The 27,355-nt window shown below is 35.8% G+C and overlaps 1 protein-coding gene across 19 annotated transcripts in view; it reads left to right on the top strand.

Moving 5' to 3' along the window:
* The window catches only part of LOC138701480 (bromodomain adjacent to zinc finger domain protein 2B-like), a 1,224,400-nt gene that overhangs the window by 379,417 nt on the left and 817,628 nt on the right, over positions 1-27,355 (top strand). Inside the window, exon 3 of one of the 19 annotated variants that reach the window (XM_069828399.1) lies at positions 1,933-1,987. The exons of the other annotated variants lie outside the window; for them this stretch is intronic. The gene's annotated coding sequence lies outside the window, so the exon portion shown is untranslated. The remainder of the gene's footprint in view (positions 1-1,932; positions 1,988-27,355) is intronic. 19 annotated transcript variants of the gene reach the window in all.

The following is a 27,355-nucleotide window of genomic DNA, read 5'->3' as shown; positions in this document are numbered from 1 at the left end:
GTCCTCGTGTGATTTCTGCGAACGCCAACAGAAGAGCCAAAATGGCGGGCGATATTAAGTATTTATCGAGCCATAGGAAATTCATTACATCATCAATAGCTAATGACAAGACGCACACGTTTAAATATAGCCGACCTGCAACGTGATTGGCTGCCGGAAATAAGAGCGACGGGGCTATAGGATAAACTTCTCTAGGGATATGGAGATGGATATTATTTTAGCAATTCATTTCGCTCGATGCCTAGATGGTCAAGAATCAATCTAAACCAAATAAGAGAAGTGGAAAAGTGGAAAGTCTAGGATCACCACACCTTTCAGTGTTTCGCTTCGTTTACAGCACAACATTTTTTGCTCCCCAATCTGCACATCCGTCCTTAGGTCACATGCTTTGTTCACGCGTCTTCCTTCTCTGTCTTTCCTTCAGAGAATGAGTGAGAAGGAATAGTGCCATATTTCGAAAGCGCTCGAAGGGAGGAAGACGGGAGTAAACACGTAGGAACGCCATGACTTCGTTGTTTACGCATCGTGGTCGCAATTTCCTTACATGCCGGCTGTTTCGTCATCTCTAGGGAATAATTTCGGTTTCACGCTTAAAAATACTATGTAGGCCTACTACAATGTATTTTCTTTTTTATTTCTGAGAGTGAAGATATTTGTCAGCTACGCTATGAGATGATTATAGTATAGGAGTGGCGTTGAAATATATACATCAAGCAATAGCATATAGCCTTACAGTAAGTGATTCAATGAAGTTTAAGATATGTGTGTTTAAGTATACAATTATCCTTGAATTTATTTCGTTGCCTGTCTGCCTGACTCTCTGTGTTTGTCTGTTCGCCTGTTTGTCTTCTCGCGGGCTGTATGTATGTATGTATGTATGTATGTATGTATGTATGTATGTATGTATGTATGTACATACCTATTGTTATGTTGCTATTCTAGGTTAAGCATGGATTAGTGTAGTTCATCTACGATGTGTAACTGTCAAGATAATATTGTTAACTTAATTTCCTATTCCTAACCTATGAAGTACAAGAATCTTTTTACATATTCTAGCATTTAAATATTTACAGTATTTACATATTTACTATCTTGTTGGTGAGCCTATTTTCAATTAAATTATATCCTCTAATCTACCTTATTTACAGAATATAAGTAACCTATCACTTAATTCTGACTTTTAACCTCTTTATCTTCCCAAATAACTTATCCTTATATAATAGCCGGCCTATTGCAGTTGTTCAAAGTCTATACTATTTGCAAACTTTATAAAATATTTTATATAACTTTTCACTAATCTTGTCTTTTCCACAGGCCACTTCCCACCACATTTATGTATAGACTGGATTAGTGTTCCTCTTTTCTTTCCTAATTTCGTGCAGTCATAAATGATATGATCCACTGTCTGATCCCCATCCCCAAAGACACATGTTGCACTATGTATGTATGTATGTATGTATGTATGTAATGTATGTGTACGTATGCATTTAAGTATTTATGTATGTGTACGTATGCATTTAAGTATTTATGTATTTTCTAGCTGTCTACCTGTCTATGTCTAACTATGTCGATCTGTTAGTGTCTGTCCACTTACCTATCTTGTCTGTCTGTCTGCATACCTATCTTTCTGTTTCTTATATAGGTATCCCTGTCTCCTCAGATATCGTCTCTTTCGATCCATTTTCATGTTTTCCTAAATGCATATTATATACACAACTGGAATAAATTAATACTCTAAACTTTTAATTTAAAATAGAACGACATACATAGATGCGACCTCAATGTGTCAATCACCTGGCCTTCCTTCCAGTGAATGAAGAACATAATGCATGATAAAGTGTTTTAAATCCTGCCTGTTTTCTCTTGCATTTACGACATGTAATAACATGACACCTAAATCTACATATTAATAATGACTCTCATTTGTTTCAGGTGAGTGGAATCAGTGAACAGTATCCTGTTGCCTCTCTTGAACACCTTTCTCCAGGTAAAGTGATTCCACCAGTTTGTAGATCCTACCAATGGTTTTAAGAGAAATACGTCCTGTTTTAAATGTATCTATGTATTTTATGTTGTCCGAATAGGCCTCTGTAACATTTTTCAATTCTTGTTCCGGCGTCGGATGCGAGAGTTTTATTTTATTAATTTGTTCTTAGTAGGGAATATCATAGTAATGAGGAGAACGGGCCCATTGTCTCCTTTTTACCACAAACATGATTGGACATATCGAGACCAAATTCTATTCTCGAGTAAAGAAGTTATGCGGAAATTTACATAATGACTTTCGAACAGCATCTTTCAATGTTTCACAGTAAATCTCGTATTAAATTATGGGTATCAAACCCCGCTTCATTCCAACGGACACTGTCAGGCATACAGCTTTAGTTAAACAATGAAAAATTAACATCTATGAGCCACCTGCGTAGCTCAGTCGGCTAAGGCGCTTGCCTGCCGATCCGGAATTGCATTCGGGCGCGGGCTCGATTCCCGCTTGGGCTGATTACCTGGTTGGTTTTTTCCGAGGTTTTCCCCAGCCATAAGACAAATGTCAGGTAATCTATGGCGAATCCTCTGCCTCACCTCACCAAATATCTCGCTAACACCAATTCCATTGACGCTAAATAATCTCGTAGTTGATACAGCGTCGTTAAATAAACAAGTAAAATAACAAAATTAACATGTATGAGTTTTTAAATTAAGATATTGTAAAAAAAAATTTTTTCAGAATTTTAAGAAACAATCTTCTATTTACCAAATTTCGAACTCATGATTCTCTTCTTGCAGATCCATTAAGAGCTTTGACTTAGTTCTTATTGATGTTTGAACACAGTATAGAGAACATACAGTAAAGACACCTAAGCCATTTCGTGGGAACAAATTCTGAATGCTCATGTCACGAAACCGGATGTATTATCTGGAACCTCCACCAGATGGATCTCAATCTACGACAGGTCTGGCATAATTTAATATTAACTGAAAACATTCATTACTCATCTTTTAATAATTTTAAAGACATGAGGCAAAGGAATGGCAATATAACCATAATAATAATTACTTCCGTATGCAATCATCATGAAAATATTCACTAATTGACGCTAACGTTCAAGTCAATGTTTGAGGCTTATGTTGGTAAAATTGATCCAAGTACAACATAATACATCATGGCACCCGTTGCGGTGAAGTGTGAACATAAACGTCAACAATGGATATAAGTATTTTGACTTCCTAGCGACATAATATTAATGATAGATAATATACATACAAGATTATTCGTATTACTGACCAATTAAATAAATAAATAGATATTTTACTAATATTTTGATAATGGTTTGATACTAGCGAAATAGTTGGATTCATTGAGAACTAGACCTTACTGAGCTTGAATTTAGTACCAACAACATCAGAGGTGCCGACAAGAGTTGTCCCTACTGATTCTTCTTATACTGTGGTTTGAATGGAATAACTTTTTTCGTAACAACAATTATAAAACAAAATGAATACCTACACGTTTTAATTCTGATAAATTGCTTCATCTTCAAAGATTTTGGAAGTGTTTCTGTTATCCAATACTAGGCATCTTTCTGCCAGTTCCATTAACGTGGTTAAGGCGCTTGCCTGCCGGTCTGAAGTTGCGTTCGGGCGCGGGTTCGATCCCCGCTTGGGCTGATTACCTGGTTGGGTTTTTTCCGAGGTTTTACCCAACCTTAATGTGAATGCAAGGTAATCTATGGCGAATCCTCGGCCTCATCTTGCCAAATATCATCTCGCTATCACCAATCTCATCGACGCTAAATAACCTAGTAGTTGATACAGTGTCGTTAAATAACCAACTAAAATAAAAAAAAAATCTATTAACGTGGTTAGATAAATTAGCCCTAAGCACTTTGGCCACAATGCTTCCATTATGCCTACCTCATTAACATTGATTACCAAAATTGTGAATTCAGTCCCATTGCTTTCTACAAGTTTTAAAGACCCTGCAGAAAACCTTAACATTGGCAGCGATGCTAGGAAGGGATTCTTTCATATTCCTGAATAGACCATGGGATAGATTTTCCGAGTCATAGTGCTCACAAAGATATTTAGCTAAGAAGCAAGAAACTTTATTAAGGGAATGGCCGTTAATTTTGACTGGAGTCATCTTATTCAGAGAAAGTTCATTCATTACCCGTAAATCTATTACACGGGTCTCCGCGATGCACTTTTCTTCCAATGGAAGCCATGTTAAGAATTTTCTCGTGTTTAAATCCTCATCGTCTTTTCATCCATTTGTAAGCATGGCACCCATTTGGACACCAAAAACGTATTACCGTTGCATGTTTTCAATGTTGTAATTTTCTGTTAGCCTGCACTCATCCGCTTTAATTAAAATAATTAAAATACCGCCGGTTTTTAATTTTTTGTAGTGTATTGATTTATTACTAGATAAGCGCTTGCTTTAATACATTAATTTCACATAGAAATCTCATTTCAGAAAATCTTATTCGTTTTTATTGTTATTTCGTAGAAATTCCACATTATGAGTCGTGTGCTATGTATTTACTTACAAAAGAAGTCGCCCTGACTATATCCTTATGAGTCATACTAGTGGAATCTTCAGAAGAAATCTGATTTCAGTAGAGTAGTGGATCTTATTTTGTGGGTGGCTAGTGGGACGTTTTACTATGAGAGCGTGCTTATTTCTGCATAAAGTAGAGAAGTCGTTCGTTGGTATCGAAGTCAGTTGATTTCTCGAGATCAAGATTCTCAGTAGTATTGCATATCGTCGGTTTACAACCAAAACACATTAAGTCAATATTACTCCCGAGGTAAAGGTGTATATAATGTAGTCTTAGAAAAACGTTTTGTCACACAGATATTTTGTACAGTCCCAGAAAGGAGACGGTGCTCATGATCAGAGGACGAGCGACCTGGTTCACAAGAGAACGACTAGTTGAGGTAATAAAATTAGTTTTGTTTCGTTGTATGTCTGATCATGCGCACTGCCTCCTTTCTAGGACTTCCGAAGTACAGATAGTCACTTTAGTATTCGGCCAGTCTTTACTTTTTGTTATTTTCGAATATTGTTCAACGTATTAATAATGGAAAACACGAAAAAGAAATTCATATCACTTTAAAAGTTCGATATTTGCATATTTTATCAACAGTAATCTCACTAGAGGTTTTGATTTATCTGGAGAAAATCAAAACTCGAGTGGGATTTAATTGACTATTACACGATTAGAAGAAAGTATATAAAAATCAGAAGTAACGAAGTACTCCAATAAAATAAAATACTAATTGACTTACGAAAATACAACTGTCTTCAATTAACATATTATTGTACCATCTCAACATTACAAATATTACGCTAGATGGCAGTAGTGTGTTATGATTAGCTGTCTTCTTGTTATCAGTTGTGCCAACTATGAAAACTTCATTGAACTCTCTGTACGGTTACTAGTCAAGAAGGCTTTGTTGATTCAGTTTCATTTTTATTAAAACAGTTCCATTCCACTTCAATTATCCGGATCCCAGTAATCAACGTCACTTGACAGATGATTTTCAATAAATCTTAATATTAAACAATCTCTGATACGTGACTATCCATAATATCTTATAACAGAAGCTATAACATAATCTAAATAATATAAACAAGTGTTAGAAAAACAAACAAATGCTAAGAAAGCGATAAACTTAAACAAATGCTACGGATGCGATAAAATTGTGCGATAAGCAGCCATGATTGGTTGAAAGACGTCCTTTCGTACCGTTTTATTGGTCGAAAGTAGTATGACGTAGTAAAAGTGTAATAGTCACGTTAATAAATTTTAACTTAATAGTTGATGGTTGAAGAAAATAATCTATAAACAATAATACTATTCACAACATAAAAAAGAACTGTATTATTCCGAAACACGTAAAACATATTATGAGACAGTTTGTGTCATCTTCTTAACATTCATTTTTATCATTCATATGTCTCATGGTTTGTCAGGGTACTGATGAATTTCTCGACATCTTTTTCTTTCACCCTTGTGCCAGAATGCTGTATAGTGTTTGCTACACTGCAGTGTCCCCCACTATTCGCTTCACACCAGAGAGAAGAGAGCTGCTGCACAGGAAATCGGAACTGGAGATATTTTTACTTACGCGACTTCTACTTTTGAAAAGGTTGGATGGGCAAGTCATGTCTCCTATACCAGCCAGCACTCTCTCGCACTCCCTTGTGCTTGTCAGAAAACTCTTCATTCTGCTGGACTGACTACCCAGTGTTCAGTAGAGACCTCTCTCTCTCTTCTCCCTGCCCTCCCACGGCTCGCCGACAACCATTCCCCTCATCTTGGCACGTTACACAGGATTATTCGATGTGTCTGCACTGCAGGAAAACAAATTTTTACCTATCTAGAATCGACAACAATTCACTCTCGTGTAATCCCAACACGCGCTTTGTTTTCTTGCTGGACAAGACTGGGGAGGTTTTACCACCTTTCCAGTAGTGATATTTCAATCAATGTAGTGCAGCATTGAATGCACATAGTACACTAGAAGAATTAATAGAAATAGAAGCTCGGTTATTTCACAGTTTAAAAAAAAGGTGCCTAAACAAGAGCGCATTATTTTTTTTTTTAATTATTACATACATCATAATCAGGCAGCGCATTTTCGTTCCCAAACAAGTTAGGAAAGTTATCGGTTAGTATATCCTGGAGTTTTAGGGTTAAACCCTGACCCTAAATGCTTATGTCAGGACGCTACGAAAGATATAACCTAGTTGGGTAATTAATAATAATAATAATAATAATAATAATAATAATAATAATAATAATGATAATAATAGAGCGTGACAATTATAAGTGGGATTGCTACTAAATTAAAATGGTCTGTCCAGCTACTTTTTAACCACATAAACGCACTAACACTGCGAAACTAGCTCTCTACAAAATATTAGTGCTACATAAGACAGAAAATATAATTAGATCGATAATAATACTGAACTAGTACCTATATACAACATAATATATTATAGAACATAATAGTAAACATGACACACATTAACTAAAGGAAGTAATAAAGAAATATTGCTGTCAGAAAGCGTGTATTTTACAAACGTTATATTAAATTAAGCTCTAGCTACTTCGGAATGGGACAAACTTGTGTCCAGAGACGAGTCTACTTACAAAATTAAAAAAAAAAGGAAAATGTAGATCAAAATGAAATACAATATAACATAGATTGATAAATTAACATAATATTAACACAAAGTCTGAATGAAAATACAACTTATTCAGTATTAGAATCAGATCACAATATAGTCGTAACTGGTGTTTTACATAAACAACATTGCCAATGGAGTGCCTATTTTGTACTATGATTAATAGCCTATGTCTCAGCGTACCTGCTTGCAATTCTATTCTGATTATGCATTCACGTGATGTAATAGATATACCAGAAGAAACTACTCGATCCGCTGAACGTTTGGGAACAGAAATGCGCTGCCTGATCATAATATAGGCTACTGTACTTCTTCAATACATGTATATCCAAATTCTAGATCCTCCAACCGATAATAGATCATTGTTCTTCAATCGATGGTACGCATACATCTATTGCTAGATTAACATTGTATCATTTTTCATATTGTGTTATAGAACAGTATCTATTACGTTTTAGTTTATGTACCGTGGACCTTGTTTATGATAGTGATACAATAAAATTATTAAGAATAAAAGAAATTAGAAAAATTACAAAATAAACGTTTTTAATACTTTTAATAATGTACCGTATTCGTTTTGAATATAATAAGTATTAAATACTAATTCTCAGATTCTACCTTCAGTGAGCGGGCCAGATATAACCGGGGGGGGGGGAATCATCGTGCCAATTACACGTTACCCTATGCTGGTTAGGCATGTGCATAGTACACTAAAGAATTAATGCAAATAGAAGTTTGGTCATTTCACAGTTTTAAAGAAAATGTCTGAATAAGAGCCCATTACTTTCTTAATTACATAGATCATATACTTATTTAATATAGTGTATCCAAATTCTAGATTCTCCAATCGATAATAGAACATTGTTTTTCAATCGATGTTACACATAATCTGCAGCTAGATTAACATTGTAGCATTTCTCATATTGTGTTATAGAAAAATATCTGTTACGTTTTAGTTTATGTGTTCTGCAATGGTTGCCTGGATACAGTGTAAGGAAGTGCTGTAAATGAATAGCAGTTTGAAGTTCTGCTAGACAGATGTGTTGCAAGTGAATGAAATGAAGTTGCTGTTTTAAAACCGGAGGAGAAATTGTAGAAATTATCGTTATAATAGCATGGTCTTAGCCCGTTATATATGACTATATTTTAAAATATAAAACAAATAATGTTGCAGTTTCATTATCTCCTTCACTTAAAAGAAATAGGCTTAGATGTTCTAGGTTGCTCTGTGTTCACTCTAGCCACTTAACGAAGTTCCATTCACCAATTGATTATTCTGTAGGCCTACTACTGTAGGCCCTTGTAACTTTCGTGTTAGACCTGCTCGATTACATTTCATTCATTCTTTTTTATAACGTGAAAAACATACACTATACTTATTTACGACAATATTTTTCTATCGGTGAGTATACCAACACAAGATATTTATAACGGCACGTGTTCTTTGTATATTTTGTGTATAATTTTTCCGTGTGTGTTGGTTGATAGTAACATTGTCCGTTTTGTGTGCTCACAGCCAACAGCAACTATTCCGCTTGACGGTATAGCGAAGTTATACTCTTTGTCACTAATGGAGTAGGTATTCATTTCGGCGTTCATATTCATTTCGTATTTAATCTTGTAGTGTAGAACTACTTATTAGTTTCCTTGAGAATTTCATCTCTGCGCAATGTTTCATTGTAAATCTATGTTTGCTCATGTTCGTGTTTTGCTTCCGCGTGTGTACGTGCGGGTGTACATATATTTAAACATTTTGTTTAACCATGCTGTATCTGCGTGATTATCTAGTGTCTAGTCTAGTGTCCATGAATTTTGCGGCATATCATTGTACTTTTGATCACAAAAATGGAAATTACTGTACAGTTTTCAGATGTCATATTTTTGTTTACTATGATATCAGTCCTGTCAACATCAGCGTATGTAACTTTATACATCAGGATTATCAAACGACTTCAGACTTTATTATTGGTAGTCTAGCTATAGCTAAGAGGAAAATCTGTTGCCGCCGTACAGGATCCCTAAAGCCTTGGTTTTTCTGAACCGACGCATGCGAGGTGCGAGGCCAAGTGCGAGGCCCGCCTCGCACAAATCCGGACCATACGAGAGATAGTGAGTGGTTTCTATTAACTGCGAGGTGCGAGATCTGCGTACCTCGCAGTTATAGAAACCACTCACTATCTTTCCTGTAGGCCGGATTTGTGCGAGGCGTGCCTCGCACCTCGCAACTCGCATGCGTCGGTTCAGAAAAGCCAAGGCCTAACGTACTTTTCAGTTCCTTGGTCATTATCTGCGCTCCAACTTGAGCTGAATAATAAGTAATTCCTAAAGAAACACATAGTTGTATCAAAAGAAATACAGAGGAAGCGTTGGACAAACCTGTCTGTTTCATCACCGTTATTTCCGGATAAAATTCGAGTCACGCGACCAATCTTGGGAACACAATTATCGTGTGAGGTCGGAGATAACGTGTACTGTGGTAAAGGCAAGACTTGGTAAAACTATGTAGTTTCTAGTATGTGTGGTCACTAAGTATACATTTTCCGAAGAAGCTTTACTTTACACAATTTTTTGTTATCAGAAATCATTCTTAAGTATTTCTTCTTCAACTCCTTCGCACCCTCCATTTCACGGTGTAGACTATGCAGCCTTTATCGACATTACAAATAATTATTCTGTTAACCCTTTTCTGAGAATTCCATGATGTCTTTTCTTTCGACTGACATGACAGCCTGTTTTGGTAGTGTCTCTGTATTTACAAATTTTAATTAATATATCGTACAATTATTTCAATATTTTGAATTTATATTAATATATATAGATTTAATTCTTCTCTTCATTTACGTTTTGTATTCTGTCCAGTTATACACAGTCTTTTTTTTAATTGTATAGAAATTTCATTTTCGTCGACGAAATTTTCTAAGTCATCTTTGTCGAGAATACAGTTCCACAACCATTTAATGTTGAGAGCATAGTTACGAATAGAACTCCATAATAGTATTTTCTATTTGTTTTGACGCTACGTGAAAAACATGGTCATATGTTCGCCCCACCTAGGGCATGGATATTGTCTATTGTCAATGTGATCTGTATTGTATTAGATAAATAGCGGTGTTGGTCCACCACTGTGGAGTAACGGTTAGTATACCTGATAGTGAAACTAGCGGGTTCGGGTTCAAATTCTGGTTGGGACAAATTACTGGTTGAGATTTTTCCGGGGTTTTACCTCAACTCATTACGAACAAATGTTGGGTAACTTTCGGCGCTGGACTTTGGATTCAATTCGCCGGAATTATCATCTTCATATCAGTCCTATGCTAAATAACTACAGCAGTTGATAAAGCTTCATAAAATAACCCACTAAAATTTAAAAATAATAAAAAAAATACAACGGTGTTGTACTGACTCCGTGTTAGTGGGTCCCACCGGCTGTCTTCCTTAATGTAAATGATGTAGCAAAGGGTAAGGTCAATCGTTAAGGTGGTAATAAACGACCTTATTTGCTGCAAAAATGTTAATGCCATTTTTTCAAATTCTTTCCCGTTTTCGAGCTGCACGATAGTAAACGCTCCTTTGATTGTCATACTCTTTAGACCCATTTGTTATTTTAGTTCACTAAGTATCCACTGTTATGTTTAGTACAATGTGTATTATAACCAACCTACATTCGTTTTCTATAACTTGTGACTAGGAATAGTCCAGTTTCTTGGCCGGCACGGTCTCCAGACTTGACATCACTGGACGTCTGTCTACGGGAGCTTCATGAAGAAACGTGTCTGCAGCTGTAAGATAGCAAATAAATAAGATCGGGTCGCTAAGATTCATGCAGTTGCAATGGAGTTGTGACAGTTGGGAGTGTGAAACTTGCAACGTGAGGTTATACTTCGTGCTGAATGTGTGTATGCATGGGAGAGGGAGACATTTTGATCACCCGCTTCGATAGACTTTAATGAAGTACCAGATTAGGTTATGCCTATTCATTCACTTACCATGATTAATTAGCGAAATAAAATACCAAAATGGGTTCATAGAGTATCATATTCATAGGAAATTTGATCATGTTCCAACTCGAAAAGGGAGATGAATTCTAAAAAAATTGTGCTATATTTTGCAACAAATCAGTTCCTCCATCAGCTCCTTAACGATTGACATTATCTTTTAATCACCCTATATAAGCAGAAAACTTATGAATAGAGCTCAGTAGGCTATTTGGTCACATTGAGCTACAAGTTTAATGAACACATACCTACGCTCTTCGCTGTTTTGTGCAACGAACGATGCGTCAAGGACCCAACTATTGATACTGGGCGAGTATAAACTTGTACCGTCAGCTCACGAAAAAAATTATTGTATTCGTCTTGAAAACACTGTTTCAGGAAATGATGATTGTTTATATTATAAGAAACTGATAAATTGCTTTTATTAAAATTATGATTCTTATAAACAAAGCATTGCAAGACTTTCACAACAATATAAAACTATAACCCCTGCTCAAATATAGAAAACAAATTTTACGACTATGATGTTCAGCAGTCCCCTTTAAATCCATTGGTCCTATAATGAATGACTGTAGACTACATTTTAAAATATTCTACTTTCAGATAAACAAAGTCTTGTACTTCGAGAATCTTATTTCAATTTCACAAGAAGTTATTGGTGAATACAAAAAATATGATACATCGATTTGTATTGGCACAATCCTCGTCCACCAAAACATCCAAACCTTTGCTAATAAGTAATCGAGTCAAGTGGGATAGTGTAGGTTGTGTGTTTATATTGTGGTTGTAAGTTTCAATTTCGTATGCTGGTCGGCAAAAACAATTAATCTCAGACTGAAAATCAGGAAGCGCATTTTCGTTCCCGAACAAGTTAAGAAAGTTATCGGTTAGTATATCCTAGAGTTTTAGGGTTCAAACTCTGACCCTAAATGCTTACATCAGGACGCTACGAAAGGTTTAACCTACTTCGGTATACAGTAATATTGAAGCATGACAACTGTAAGTGGGATTGCTACTAAATTGGAATGGTCTGTACAGCTACTTTTTAACCATCTAAGGCACTGACACTGCGAAACTAGCGCTTTACAAAATATTAGTGCTATATATGACAGGAAATATAATTAGGTCGATAATAATACTGAACTAGTGCACAATATACATATTATAGATAGTAATATGATACACATTAACTCTAAATACTCTATATATAATATATACAATTAATTCATTTAACGAAGTCAACTCCGTTACGGTGAACAAAAACATATTCTGAGATATGAAATTCATATTTTTTACTACAGCTGCCAGTGAAAATTTGTTTAAGGTAAGAAAATGTTCTTTCCATGTGACATGACGTTACAGGAACAAAATAATAATAATACCTAAAATCAATATACAAATTAGCAATATTATATTTTACACAATATATACAAATAATTCATTTATCAAAACTTATACCGTTGCAGTGGACGAAAAAATATATTCTGAGGTTATGAAATGCAAATCTTTTATGAACATCACATAAAAGTTGTTTAAACTAAGAGAATGTTCTTTCTACGTCATATGACGTTACAGAAACACATTTATAATACATTAAATCATTGTCATTTAATGACCCCATGCATACCTGCTTGCAGTTCTACCCTGCTTATGCATCCACGTGACGTAATAGATGTAACAAACTCCGCTGTACGTTTGGGAACGAAAATGCGCTGCCTGCTAATAATCGACACCTGACCATGAATACCGTAATTTTCCATAAGTATGGGCCTGGAACACAACTATAGTCCATTCAAATTTTGTACACTATAACGTAGTACCTCGTTTATCTGTATTTTTGCTGTACTGTACTGTTCGCGCAACTTATCTGGGCAGCTAAAAGAGCGGGGAAGCGGGGTGTAGCGAGGTTGCTTGTAGCGGTAGCTTTGTAGGAGAGGGATGGAGAGGGGCAGCGAGAAAGCACTAGGGAACCCAAGTGCCTAGATAAGTTGCGCGGACAATAATTTGAAGTCAAGTCACTGCAGCTATCTACGAACGGCCTATGTTACTTCTACAATGTTCTTTGAATAGTTGTATCGTGGACCATGACTATAGTTAAGGGAAATGACGGTACTCTTTATCTATTATCTTCTGCTCTGACAGTACTGATCATGCTTATTGCGTGTGCTATAATCTATATTCTATACCCGTGGTACAGCTAACCTGTTTTCTTCACTCGGTGACCAAACTCTGGCCTTTACTCATGAACTTAGAACGGCAGCCCTGACGAAAAGAAGAATTTAGAATGTGCAATGTCAGTTTTTATTCCTGCAAATAAATTAGACACTACAGTTTTTTTTTATCTTAGAACTGTATCCTGTATGTAATAGTGGAATGGAAATGACTTAGTGAACCGAAGTAATTATACAGAACATGTTTCATAGAAGTACATTTCTAATAGGATCGAATACTGGTTTCATGTAATTAGTCGTCAGCTGATCGAGTTACAGTTATATTATAGTTATGCCAAAAGGTACTTGGGGAAGAAGAGAAGGAGAAGGCGATATAATAAGATGGTTATGATACTGAACATGGCTGTTTAGTTGGAGTGCCTTCAACTAATTTAAGTATGAAAGGGTAGTTACAGAACACGATATTGTTCAGGAACAATCATTCCACTGTTTTATTGCTGGACATCTACTCTCTTAACGATCGAACAGTAACTGCAACTTCTAGATATGAGTGGAACACTTTTCAAACTCCGCAAAACATGTAAGGTAGATTTTAGAATGAGATGGAGAAATAATTATATAGTCCATACTAATGTTATCCAGTATTTTCTCACCAGCTGCACGCCGGAATGTTTCAAAGTATAGCAGAACACTGCAATTTCTTTTTACATAAGCATGCAAGGACATAGAGTCACAGGCTACAATAAATAGGGCTGTACAGAATTGATCTCTGATAGAATATTAACGTTACCTACCAAACCTCGCAGGTGTAGTTTTCTTTATTACGCGTGCTGAAATAATTAGTCTCCTTCAACAATTTAAAAGTTGGTTTAACAGCACTGTGCAACAACACTACTACGAGTGTACAAAAAGAAACATGTACACAGTAATAATAACTGCACTTCAGTTAAAAAGTCAAAATACGATGTAAATCGTAATTTCCGCCAGAAAATCCGTCACCCGTCAAACCCATTATTTTCCCATCCGCTACATTGAAATTCCGCCAGTTTTGACGGAACTGGCGGAATTTCCGTCCAGTTGGAAACATTGCTGCCAGTTACTTTGGAGTTCAACACCTCCATGTCGGCAACCAGCAATCAAAATTTTAAATTCGAATAGCATTCTGGTGCATTCAGACCATCTGTCGAAAGGAAGGAAGTTTTTGAATTGATTAAAGTTGCAACACTTGCTACCGAGTTGACAATATCTAACAGATGTTTCATTATGTTCTTTAATTAATAACTGAAAGACTAAGGATTTTCGGACATATGTTATATGAACTTTTTTTCTTGTTTTGGTGTGATGAACATGCCTCCAAGGTTTGTCAAAGTATTTCTGAAACACCTTGTATAACGTTGTTGTTGCTGTCGTCATTATCGTCCTCGATGGTCTAGTGTTCACTATGATAGCCGTCGGATTCAAGGTTCGCGGGTTCAAACCCGCCTGAAGGCGATGGAGTTTAAGGGTTATGCCTCCGAAGTAAAACTGTGGGTCCCATGTAATAGATTTACAGTAAAAGGGTTCCAGGTAAAATTTGTCGGTCATTTCTCGCTCAAACCGAAATTTGGGAATAGCAGTAATGTGTCCATATCAGCTCCCTATATGCTCGTGGCTTTGTCCCACCCATCAACCCTAATCATGTCATACTATGCTTTATATAAAGTTATTATGGCATTTTTAAAAAGTTGTACGACGGCAGAAGAGCAAAATTACATGTTGGCTATCAAGGGATTAGGATTAAATTTGGTATCATTATAGAGTTGCTATGGAAACACAAACAAAAGCAGGAGTGGAGATTAGCCTATGATGACCTGAACATATTTTACAACCACGACATGTTTAGCAAATATCAAGAGTTCAACACTGACATTCGCATTTATTCATCAAAGGCCTTTGAACATACATATTTGTTAAGAGAAAAAACTGACGTTGAATAAAAGTGAATCATGAATTTTCGAGTAGGCCTAATAATATAGCTGTTCAATGTGTCGATGTTACCTCATTATTCTTCGAAAAAGAATTCAAGGTAAATGTATCTTCCTATAGATCCGAATTTACATTTTCCCGTTAGAAATGTATGAGTAACCTGTTACTGAGTTGATTATGTGGGTTCGATCCTAGGAAAATCCGGGAAGGTTTGTAAGACAATTGAGAGCCGAATTTTCTTCAAATATTTTTACTTGTCATTTTCACTCCGTTATTTAATATGTTTTTGTCTCTAGATAGTAGTAGTGTAGTAGTACTGTCTTCCTCCGACGAGTTTAGCGCTGGGACCTGTGGTATTCTTGCCATCGGTGCGGGGGGTTGCAGGTAGATTCTTTTAGTCTTCTCCCTGATGTTAGCTATGTTAATATTGTATGAATTACTCATTAAATATTTTACCGTTACAAGTCATTTTTAAGGAAACATGCTGTGGAAAATTTCTGGTTTTATTCTATTGCAATTTTAGAATATTTGTGATTGGTATCGTGAAAAACAGATTCCTATAATGTCATGCGAAAATCGTTTGTTGGTGATATCTTAAAATACAAAATCAAGAAGTTATACTTCTCAAGTGAGTTCAGCAGTATAGTATATTTAAATTGATTACTTTACAAATTTAATTCAATTCTACTAATCACTAAATTTTATAGTATGATTCTTCTTTTCATTTATATTATTGTAGTTGTATTATGATTTTTCTTTTTATTTATTTTATTGTATTTGTATTTCTGGTGGTGTGATGGCCTTAACTTCACCAAAATAAATAATAAATAAGTAATAAATAAATAAATAAAATTTTTTACAGTACTTTCCTTCTCTGAACACGTAAGTACGAATAGTTGTATCTATATCTCGCCAAAAATACGTTAGAAAACTAATAGGCATACTGCTCTTGTAAATTGGGTGAATGTTTTCAGTATGATTGTACTTCCTTCCAGACTGCCGCGGTCACTGTCCCCTCCACTCCAGTACCGCGCTAGACTAGTCGGAACCGCATTCCTCTCAGCACTAAACTCCTCAGAGGATGACAGTAGTGGTGGTGGTGGTGGTGGTGGTATTTTGATGACCTATAAATCATGAAAAAATGTTCTAAACACAATGCATTTATGAACCAAAAATCTTTCAAAAATGCTCTTAAAAATGCCCTAAAAATTGATGTTACATAATTGGCTTAGTAGGAATATTAATAATGGACTAGTAATTAAATTAAATTCTAGTACCAACATTCCCAACATTCAAGTTTATTTAATTTTACATAATTTTTTTCTAAGGGGTACACTTTAATTAATTATTTTACCTGGTGTAGTTTCCATGTAGTCTACCACAAGGCCACTCTTATCCGGAACTAGCAGGTATAGAGGAGTCTGTATTGAAGGGGTGGTTGGACTGACCCATTACGTGGTGGTGTACTACGTTAAAATGACAATATTTGTGTAGAAAAACTATTAAAATAATATACAATATAATGGGTATTAATTGAAAAACTATGTAGAGAAAATATTAAAGGAAATAAATAATATTTTACATTAATAATGGGGATTTATGGCCAAAATTAAATGAAGTTAACAAAAAAATGCTCTTATGAGTTGTAAGAGGTAAAAAATAAAATAAAATGCCGTAACAGATATGTTTTAAAACACTCAATTTATCACATAACATGTAAATACTAAAGAAGCAAAGTTTCTGACTTACTAGAAAAAAGATGCAATTTCATCAAAATCCTAGCCCTAATAATAATAATAATAATAATAATAATAATAATAATAATAATAATAATGATAATGATAATAATAATGATAATAATAATAATAATAATAATTGTTGCGCGACAAACCACGGAGGGCCAACACCTACAAGTCCACTGCTGGCCTGTCAACATGCCTAAGACGAGTTGATCGATCACCACGTGTGGTTAGCACGATGATTCAGATTTCATTAATCACTCTCGCTCCCCAAATTCATTACGATGCTGGGTGGGCACCAGTCCCACAAACTATCCGGAATTTCGTGAGAAAATATACTCCCCCATGAAGACTGGAATCAGCGCTCATTTCGTAATGCTACCCCAAGGCATGATGCATTAGATCACGCATTTGCGGAGAGACTTCTATAAATAGCGCCCACATTTCATCCAGCGAACATTTGAAGGGTTCAGAACCATATTGGGCCAAGCGCCATTTACTAAAACCGAAGAAAACGAGGGTTAAAATGAAGTTATTACCATAATTTAATGCAAACATACAGCAAGTAAAATAAAGTATACACATTAAAACTAAATGATATGTCAATCTTCATTAACCTATGGTATCCACTTACCTTTAACTCTTGCTTTCTCCGTTTTTAATAAATGGCGTTTGGCCCACTATCGAACGAACGAACGAATGAAAGGGGACGAAGAAAGAATGAATGATGTTTAAAATGGCAGGCAGGGTAAGCATCCCATGCCTCCATTGGTTCCTCGACATGCAATTCGCTAACTTTAGATCGAGGTACCCAGCTATAAGCCGTTTGCCCACTCATCTAACCGTAGTGTATTTCCCCTATAAATGATTATATGAAAAATGTGCACGCTATCAGTTGAATTGTGCTGAACCCTACATTTATAGTAATGAAATGTAGACAATATTTACAGATGGCTTTTAGAGAAACCGAGGTTCATTGTGCCCTCACATAAGCCTGCCATCGGTCTCTATCCTGAGCAAGATTAACCCAGTCCCTAGTATAATATCCCACCTCCCTCAAATCCATTTTAATATTATCCTCCCATCTACGTCTCGGCCTCCCCAAAGGTCATTTTCTCTCCGGCCTTCCAACTAACACTCTACATGCATCTTATGTGGAGTTTCGTAACAAGCTGTTTTTTTTACGGTGATGGGTTGTTAGCCATCCGAACCCCCAAGCCGGAGGACCACCCCCTTATCGGCTCTCCGCGACTGCTTATTCAATATATTCGCAGCTACCTTCCATATCTGGAGGCCGTTTCCTCTGCAGACAATACTAGTGCAATAAATAAATTGATTGTGAGATGAATGATCAGAAAGTCTCCCTAATATGCTGAAGTAATTGGAATAATTTATAGTATGGCAAATGTCTCAATTTCGATAGGGAATATGTTGAAAAATAGCTCAACAAGTGTTGTATCTGTTGCGTTAAATCTTTCCATGAAATTGTGTTTTCATTTTGTAAACGGCCCCAGGAAAACTTTCTTTCTGGACGGCCCTTGTAATTGCGCTCGAGTGGCCAAAATTTGGACAAGCACTTGTTTTGACATCATTAACATGTTGGAAGAAAAAAATTAACATTTTATTTGCTTAAAGAAATGTCTCGCGGTAACTCTTTATTTTATTTATTTCTGTAATTTGATATCTGAAACACTTTTGTGTTTTCAAAGTGTATTTCCCAAGTATATGAAATCGAAAACTTGTTATAGGCCTAACATTATTCCTTCTATTTAAATTTTAACTTACGTTTCTGCCACACATTCCCATTGTTTTAGATTTTGAAGTAGATATTAAATTTCCATATCGTACTTTGAGCAAATTGTACCACATCCTCAGATTTGCTATCAATGTATAATATTGATTTATTTATCTAATATATACTTTTTTAAGATACATCGTCGAAGTCCATTTATCAAGAATAAAAATCGTTAAACATGATTTCGAGATATCATTCATTTTATGTTTTAAGTAACCCTCTTTTTAATTAGAAAATATAGTTAATTTGTATCATTTACGAATGAATTTATTCGAATAAAGAAAACAAACAAAATTTGCTGGATAATTTAGACGTAACAGGAGTCACTCTTTGGTAGGGAAGTTGTATTTCCACGACGATAGAAGAATAATTTAATTTTTATTATGTGTATAATTATTTTTATATTTATGTTATAAGGAATTTTAATTTGAATATAGAACACAACACTGGCGGAAAGTCTCGAAAAATTATTGTTCGCAACATCACACAGAAGTTTCTCTTTTTATTTCGTATGATGAGAAAGTAAAATTACTGTCACGAAACCATGGCCTATTCTGTAAACATATTAACAATTTAGCAATAAAGTCTTCATTCATTTATGAAACGCCCGTAACCTTTAATTACAGAAATATACGCTGGTACACTTGTAAATCTGTAACTTGTATTTTCGTGGAATTGGCCGCAGGCAACTGTGTTTCAAGCTAGGATGAGTGTTCATGATGTAGAAAATTTTATCAACTTGGAAAATGGAACAACTGCGATAATTATCGCTTTATATTTAATTTGCTTCTGTACATCCGAATTGTCTCATACTGAAAGCTTTGTTTGAAAATTATTTAAAACTCAACTTTCACATCCTAATTAATGATGCGGCCCGTTACTCAATCTTTTTTTTATTTTTTATTAAAGTACAAGTTTTATGCATTTGATTACACATGCGTTTGGTATTATGTTTCCCTTTTTAAACACTGGAATTATTTGACGCAATTTAGGGATTTTTAACTGTGAGCTTGAAGTCAGAGTGACATTATTGTAAGAATTTCCTGAACTCTTAAAATGTTATAAAATGTATTTCGATTAAAGACGGCATGCCAATATGAAAACAAATATCGAAATACACACACAAATCTGAACATATACATGGTGTTCAAAAACGTATCCAATATTTTAGGGTCGACCTGGTTGGCGAGTTGGTATAGCGCTGGCCTTCTATGCCCAAGGTTGCGGGTTCGATCCCGGGCCAGGTCGATGGCATTTAAGTGTGCTTATATGCGACAGGCTCATGTCAGTAGATTTACTGGCATGTAAAAGAACTCGTGCGGGACAAAATTCCGGCACATCCGGCGACGCTGATATAACTTTTGCAGTTGCGAGCGTCGTTAAATAAAACATAACATTCTTAACAATATTTTAGGAGGTGCTAGTATGCATCAAAACAAGAAAATAATGTCTAATAAACATGGGTCCTACAACATATACTTTCGAGATCTGTACAGTTGTTCATAGGATGTGCTCAATGTGACATTCATTCATGGCAATGCATTCCTCTGCCCTTCGGCGTAAGGAATCACGCACTCTTTGAAATTGACCTGGTTGTTCTTGATAACCAAAAGTCTGGGGGATTTAGGTTTGGGGAACGACCTGGCCAAGGTGTGGGACCTCCGCAATCAATCCAGCGATCCTGAAATGTCAGCGTCAGATGTTCACGCTCATTGCGGAAAAAATGTGCTAGTGTGCCATCATGCATGAACCACATCTGCAGTCTTTGCTGACATGGCACATACTCCAGCAAGGTAAGCAATACGTTAATAAGAAAGTCGTGATAACGAGACCAGTTAATCTCTGTGATAGCACGTATGGCCCTTAGTCTATCATCAAGAACGCCTGCCCATACGTTGATTGAGAATCGGTGCTGATGCCTTATTTCTTCAACTGCATGGGGATTTTCATCAGCCAACACCTGCTGATTACGAAAAATCACAACCCAGCTCATATCCGCAACCAAACTTTCGTTTTCAATATTCTATGGCAGGGGTGTCAACTACGGTATGATTATCTGGTAGTCTGCTGTATTGTAGGGCAGAAAAATGCATTGCCATAAATGAACGTCACCTCTTATGAACAAGTGTTCAGATCTCATAAAGTATGTGTTGTAGGACCCATATTTATTAGACTTTTTTTCGTGTTTTGATGCATACTATCACCTCCTAAAATATTGGATACTTTTTTAATACCCTGTATTTACGTAAATACGCAGTGTAAGCATGCAAAAGAATATAATTACTTTATAATAGCAGATCCCATCTACCACTCAACTGCAGAATAACCGTATTTGATAGTCTTTAGTGAAGCTGGTGCGGTGGACAAAGATTGCATTTATGGTTTTTCTCGGATTTTCCTTTTTCCCCATGTTAGGCACCAATGTAGTTCCAGCCAACTGTATAGCCCAGGCGATAGCGCGTTTGCAAGCTAATCGGAGTTCAGCTTGGGCGTGAATTCGATTCCCGCTTGAGCTGATTACCTGGTTTGTTTCTTTCCAGAGATTTAATCCAACTGTAAGGCGAATGTTAAGTAATCTCATAGCCTTTTCTCGCCAAATACCATCTCGCTGTGACCAATAATTCCATCCACGTTAAGTAGTCTAGCAGTTGATATAGCGTTGTTAAATTTCCGATCAAAATATTCCGCCCGATCTCTGTTCCATTACCATTTTATGGCATTTTCCCGATCGCTGGCTGGTGTAACGCATAGAGGGGATTGGTCTAGGAAGAAGTGGAGTGCCAGTAGAAAACATGATTGCTTAGCGCGCCTTAGTACAGTCAGCTGTTGTTGCGTTGGAAATGCAACTATAGTGAGGATCACGTAAGAGTAGTTTCTAAAAGACTAATTTGGCAGTCTCTTCAATTTTGCCAACTAATAGCAGATATCACCAAAGAAGGTAAAATCACAATGTCATATTCTGAAATAATAATAATAATAATAATAATAATAATAATAATAATAATAATAATGTATTAGCAATAACAATTTCTTGCTTATTTACTTATTTACCACATCTCATTTTTATGTTGGGAGGTGTTATTAAATGGTTCAATAATTTGTGAAAGAATATATTTTCCTCCTGGACCTCTCGCAAATTGTTGGTAATTAGTAGATTAGTATGATCTAATATTAAAATGTATTTTGTCTGATAACATGAAAATCATTGCTTTGACTAAACAGTTTACGATTCACGAGACCTAACCTAAAAATTTATTTTGTTTGATCACATGAAATGATTAGTACGAATCCCGAAAACAATACCATTTTGAAATGTATACCATATTTAAAATACATACTCCTAAGTCGCTACCATGCCATTTCTTCTCTTGGACATTTTAATAAAAATCTGTCCATTAGCCACATACAGGTTTCATACCAAGTAGATCTATAACTTGTATCTTATTTCATTACATTTACCTGGATATAGTGTTGAATTGGAATCATAACGCAACATAACTGAATTATGTATTGATATTAATATTAATACCTGTATTACTAATTAATTATTAATTACTTTCAAAATTCACAAGCCTAGTCATAGTTCCATTTCATGAGTTTCCTTTACTGCAAACCAAAATTATTGCTGCCAACATAAGTTATAAAATAACTGTCAGTTGTCGTATTTGTCAGTATACTCGAAATTAGAAACAAAATTGGTAAAAGATAATCACCCTGACATCTAGAAAAGCACTATAATCAACTAGCATATGTAGGAATAAGGTTTCACCCTTAGGGTTATCCGAACTATAGGTAAGGGTAAACGAAATAGATTTACAAGTTCGCAGTGCTAGTCGTTATGACCCCACAATAGTAAAGTAATTGCGTTCTATTTCAAGCAGGAAAGTAGATTGAACATTTTCCCTATCTCGTATTTCTCTTGTATCGTACAAAGCTGTGAATTTGTGTCACGCAGATTAAATGACCGTGGAGACACATTACGTACCTACGAATGCCTATTTAGTGTTGATTCAAAATATTCTTCTGATTAATTAATGAAGTGAATAATGATCATAATAGGATATCGTCGTTGTTCCTGCAATAACTCCTATGTGCAAAATATAAAATCTTTCAGTAGGAAGAAAAACACATTTATTCATAGGAGACTGTGAATTCTTACATTTTCGAAACAAAAAATATAATTACATATAGGAGATTTTGTTATTTGCTGTATCACTAGTAAAGTTAGTTAATAAAGCAAAAATCTGAAAATCGATAAATATGTCACATAGGAGTTATTCCAGGAACAACGACGATATATACGAGTACCACGTGATCGCCTTTATTGTTCTCTGACGTTGCAGCACCCAATACAAAATAATTCTGTGTTATTCATTTGTCGACGAATCACTTACATCTATCGCCGGAGAAATTATCTCACAGAAAATCTGTTTTTCTGAGACTTAAGACAAAAGTGAAAAATATCAGTGTCGTCAAATCATGGAAGGTAGTGCATAGAGAGATTGATTAATGGTTGGATCGATTCATTGATTGATTGGTTCCTCGTTTAATTCACGAGTAAATGGATGGTCCGGAGGTACAGAACATAGTTTTGACAACGAACAAGCGTCCATGCTTCAGGCAGAATTGGTACCTATTACTGCTGTTCCTACGAAATGTTAATAAGTCATGAGTCCTTGTGTGCACATGACAGATCTACATGGTTTCTGCAGTTTCAAAGGAACAGAAACTCTTTATAGTGAATAATTAAGTATTTAATTGAATATATATATATATATATATATATATATATATATGTGTGTGTGCCTACTTTTGGGCATGTGAGATGTGAGGAGTGTGTATGCATAAGTGGTTGGAAATGTTTCAAACATACTGGATATGTAGGAAGCCTTAGGGATTGAGGCCGTGAATAGCTGTTCCGCCATCTGTAGAGCGGGCAAGAATGTACGTATTACGTAATATCAGTTTGTGTGGTACATAACATCGGAATTTTGCGACAACTTCACACTTATTGTCAGTATGTATGTATACTGCATATCTGTTTAGCATATAACAGAAGTCAGTGAAGCCGACATAGGTTCTTACCCACTTTAAAAAAAGGCGACTTCCCGATGTGAAGTTAGCTCTCTAAGTAAGTTTGAAATGTGTGATTGAACAGATGAATGACGGTAACTAATCTGCGTATGTTTGAGTAATATTTGAAATTCTGAAAATGCTCGCATGTGTTTCTGTATGTGTAGGCCTATTGCCTGCCAAGACTCTGGAATTCGCCATGTGCTAGCATCAGGAACTGTCGAAATAAAATTGAATTCAAACGCTAACTTACTAGGCACTTGGTCAGTAATTGAGACTCGTTCAGACATAGCTTCTTGTAGATAGTTCTCTTATTCTAGCACAAAATATTTCAATATTCGGTAATTTCATCACTATATAATTTTATTATTCTAGGGTTAATTTGTGGAATGCGCGCTGGTTCGAGTCCTCATGGGGGAAGAAATTTTCTCATGAAATTTCAGCCACTGTTTGGGACCGGTGCCCACCCAGCATCATGATGCACTTGGGGAGCTACGATAGGTAGCGAAAATCCGGTTTCGCAAACCAGCTACTGTATAACGGTTGGGGGGATCATCGTGCTAACCACACCATACCTCCGTTCTGGTTGGATGATCGTCCACCTCTGCTTCGGCATGTGGACGTGAGGCCAGCAGCCGGCTGGTTGGGCTTGGCCCTTCAGGGCTGTAGCGCCATGGATTTTTTAGGGTTAATTTGTACTTCAATAAAAAAATCTTTCTTTGTTTTTAACTTCAACAATAAATGTCTAGCCTTTATTAATCAGATAATACAGTATTTTAGTACGAGTTTTATTGTAATTTTAAACTTAATATTGTAATTATAATTTGTAATTGCATTCTTAATATTGCAGTTATAATCCTCTGGTAGAGGGGAAGAGAAGGCTTGGTGGCCTTATCTCTACCAGGTTAGATAAATATAATTGAAAGGGTCACCAGCAAAAGGTGTTATCTAACAAAATCTGAATTTGTGTCAAGGTGAACTTCACTTCCGATCCTGCTATAAATATAATTCAATCTGAACAGCAGATTCGCATGTTGTTTCGGTTAATCCTTTCCGAAGAATTCTGCTCATAAGACGACAAAATGTTGTTGTTGTCTAGTGCCTTGCATCTGGCAATGAAGCCATTAGCAGTCGTGTTTTCCAATACTTTTGAACTGTAGTTTCTTCTGATCTTAATGCTTCGCAGGTCTGCAAGTGATCTTCATTCATTTCTGCTGGATCGTTACACAGGAAGCTGAGATGCCTATTCTGTAGAGATGACTTGCTAGACAGTCATGATTTGTCAATAGTCTGAAGGCTGCAACGACAAAATCGAATGAAAATTATAGCTGATACGGAAGCAGAGAAGTGAACTTGTGTACCACATTTAGATTTTGTTAGTTAGCACCATTTGCTGGTGACCTCTTCAATTATATACTAATAATTGCGCTCAAGTAACTCAAAATATGAAAACTGAGTTACCAAAGTGACCGATAACGGCTTAATATTTTATATTGGTTCGCTCCTGACCTTAAGTAGTGTGAGACACTCTGACGTAGGTTACGTAAAATATTTGAAGTGTAACAAGTTAGAAGTATAAAATAATATGTCTACAGTATAGTATTCTCATATACAGTTCTCTCAAAGATTCGAAGGGAAAGACGTTGAGGTTTGTGACAGTTGTGATTTCTACAAACTTCTGCGGTAACAAGTTTCTTCAGTGAGTTGAGGTTGAGATATAATGAGAAAAAAAATGACTAGCTAAGCTGTAGGCAAGAAAGTGGTGACTGCTACCAAGCAAAGTATGTACGGTAAATGAGGATGGTGAGGAAGGCCTCGTGTGATGGGAAGGGAAAAAAAAGACAGGAGGGAAGGAGAAGGTTACTAGAATGTGGAAAAAGTGGGGGGAGGGGAGAGGAACGCAGGACCTGATGTGGAAAAGTAAGAAGTACATTTCCATCTACCCTACTACGGTTAGTTGTTACCTTAGCAAAAGCGCTTTGTCTAATTTTTTGTGTTATTCAGTACTATCCATTCCGCGTGTTCTCTTTATGAAATGCGGTGTAGTCTGGTTACTAGTTACGTGTGGATTGTTATGTAGAAACGGCTATAGGTTGCCTGCCGGACGCAAGCTATGTCAGGTATTATATTTGTCTCTGGTGTCGGTTATAAAACTTGCTGTTCGTCCGAGGAGCCTTGCGTTTCATTTCACTAGTGTAGAGCTTGCTTTGGAGTGAACTGGAAGTTGCTTTCTATCTGTCGGTGTTCATAGTGTGAAGGAGATTGTACGTTTGAGTTGTGCATATTTTTCGCTTTCCAGGTGATATATATACCGTTATTAATGATGTTAGTGATACGAGAATGCATTACAGACTATACTGAATCAATAACTACGCTGTTTACTTAAATACTTACCGCTTTAAGCTTCCGTAGATCTAGTATAAATCTTGTACGTTTCCTACAGTGCTAGTGAGACTTCACAGATGTGAATTCAGTGAGCAGTGTTATTCTCAGAACATAATGTTTAATTGAAGTGATTCTGTAACAGTGCAACAGAGAGTTAATTCTGTGATATTTTCGTATATTATAGAATTTGTGTGCTAATTGGTGGTTTATCAGTGTTTTTTTTTTCAGAGTTAATAGGTTTTATTGTGGAACTTTGTGTTGTTCGCGTATTCAAATTCCCATGCAGATTGAGGAATCTGTAATGTGTGAGTGGAAACAGAAGTGTATTGTGACACCATTTCACATCATCCTGAGCTGTTGTATTGATTTGTAATGCAATATTGATCGCCATTCCGTATAATGTAAAGGTAAGTTTTATTTCCCATATTGAAGATGTCTTAATTTTTAAGAGAAGAAGGTCTTATGTATTATTTCATTAGAAATAGTTTTTCTCTACATATTTAATCTTTTCAGCGTGCTATAATGTAAAACTATTTTACATCCTAGATATTTTCATTTATTTTATATTAAGCCCGTGTAATCACTTCCTTCCTGCTGTTTTATTATGTTTTGAAGGACTGTTTAGATTTTCTTATCAATGACCGGTTACAGGAGAGTATAATGCATAGTTTTTCATGTTTTAATTGGATAACATACGTAAAATACAATAGAAGCGCAACTTAAACTGCACGAGACAACAGATCCTCTGGAGTTGGCATGTAGTAGTAAAATGAATAATCACATAAACACGTAACAAACACACACTGCCGAAATTAAAATTTAATAAGCGTGACTATGTATAAATTAGAGGCTATAGAAAATCCATACATTCGAAAAGAAAAGCCTATAGACTCCTTTTATGACACATTGGACGGATGAATTCAGACCAACCAACAAAACAGATTCTGTATAAAGTTATAAGCCGAAGGTCTCCATACGTTGATGCAAAGATCAATTAATATTAATATGGCGACAAAACAGCACTTGAAGAAATTAAA

Source organism: Periplaneta americana, chromosome 1 (assembly GCF_040183065.1).
Source record: "Periplaneta americana isolate PAMFEO1 chromosome 1, P.americana_PAMFEO1_priV1, whole genome shotgun sequence".
NCBI lineage: Eukaryota > Metazoa > Arthropoda > Insecta > Blattodea > Blattidae > Periplaneta > Periplaneta americana.
This window is presented reverse-complemented; position numbering and strand designations above follow the sequence as displayed.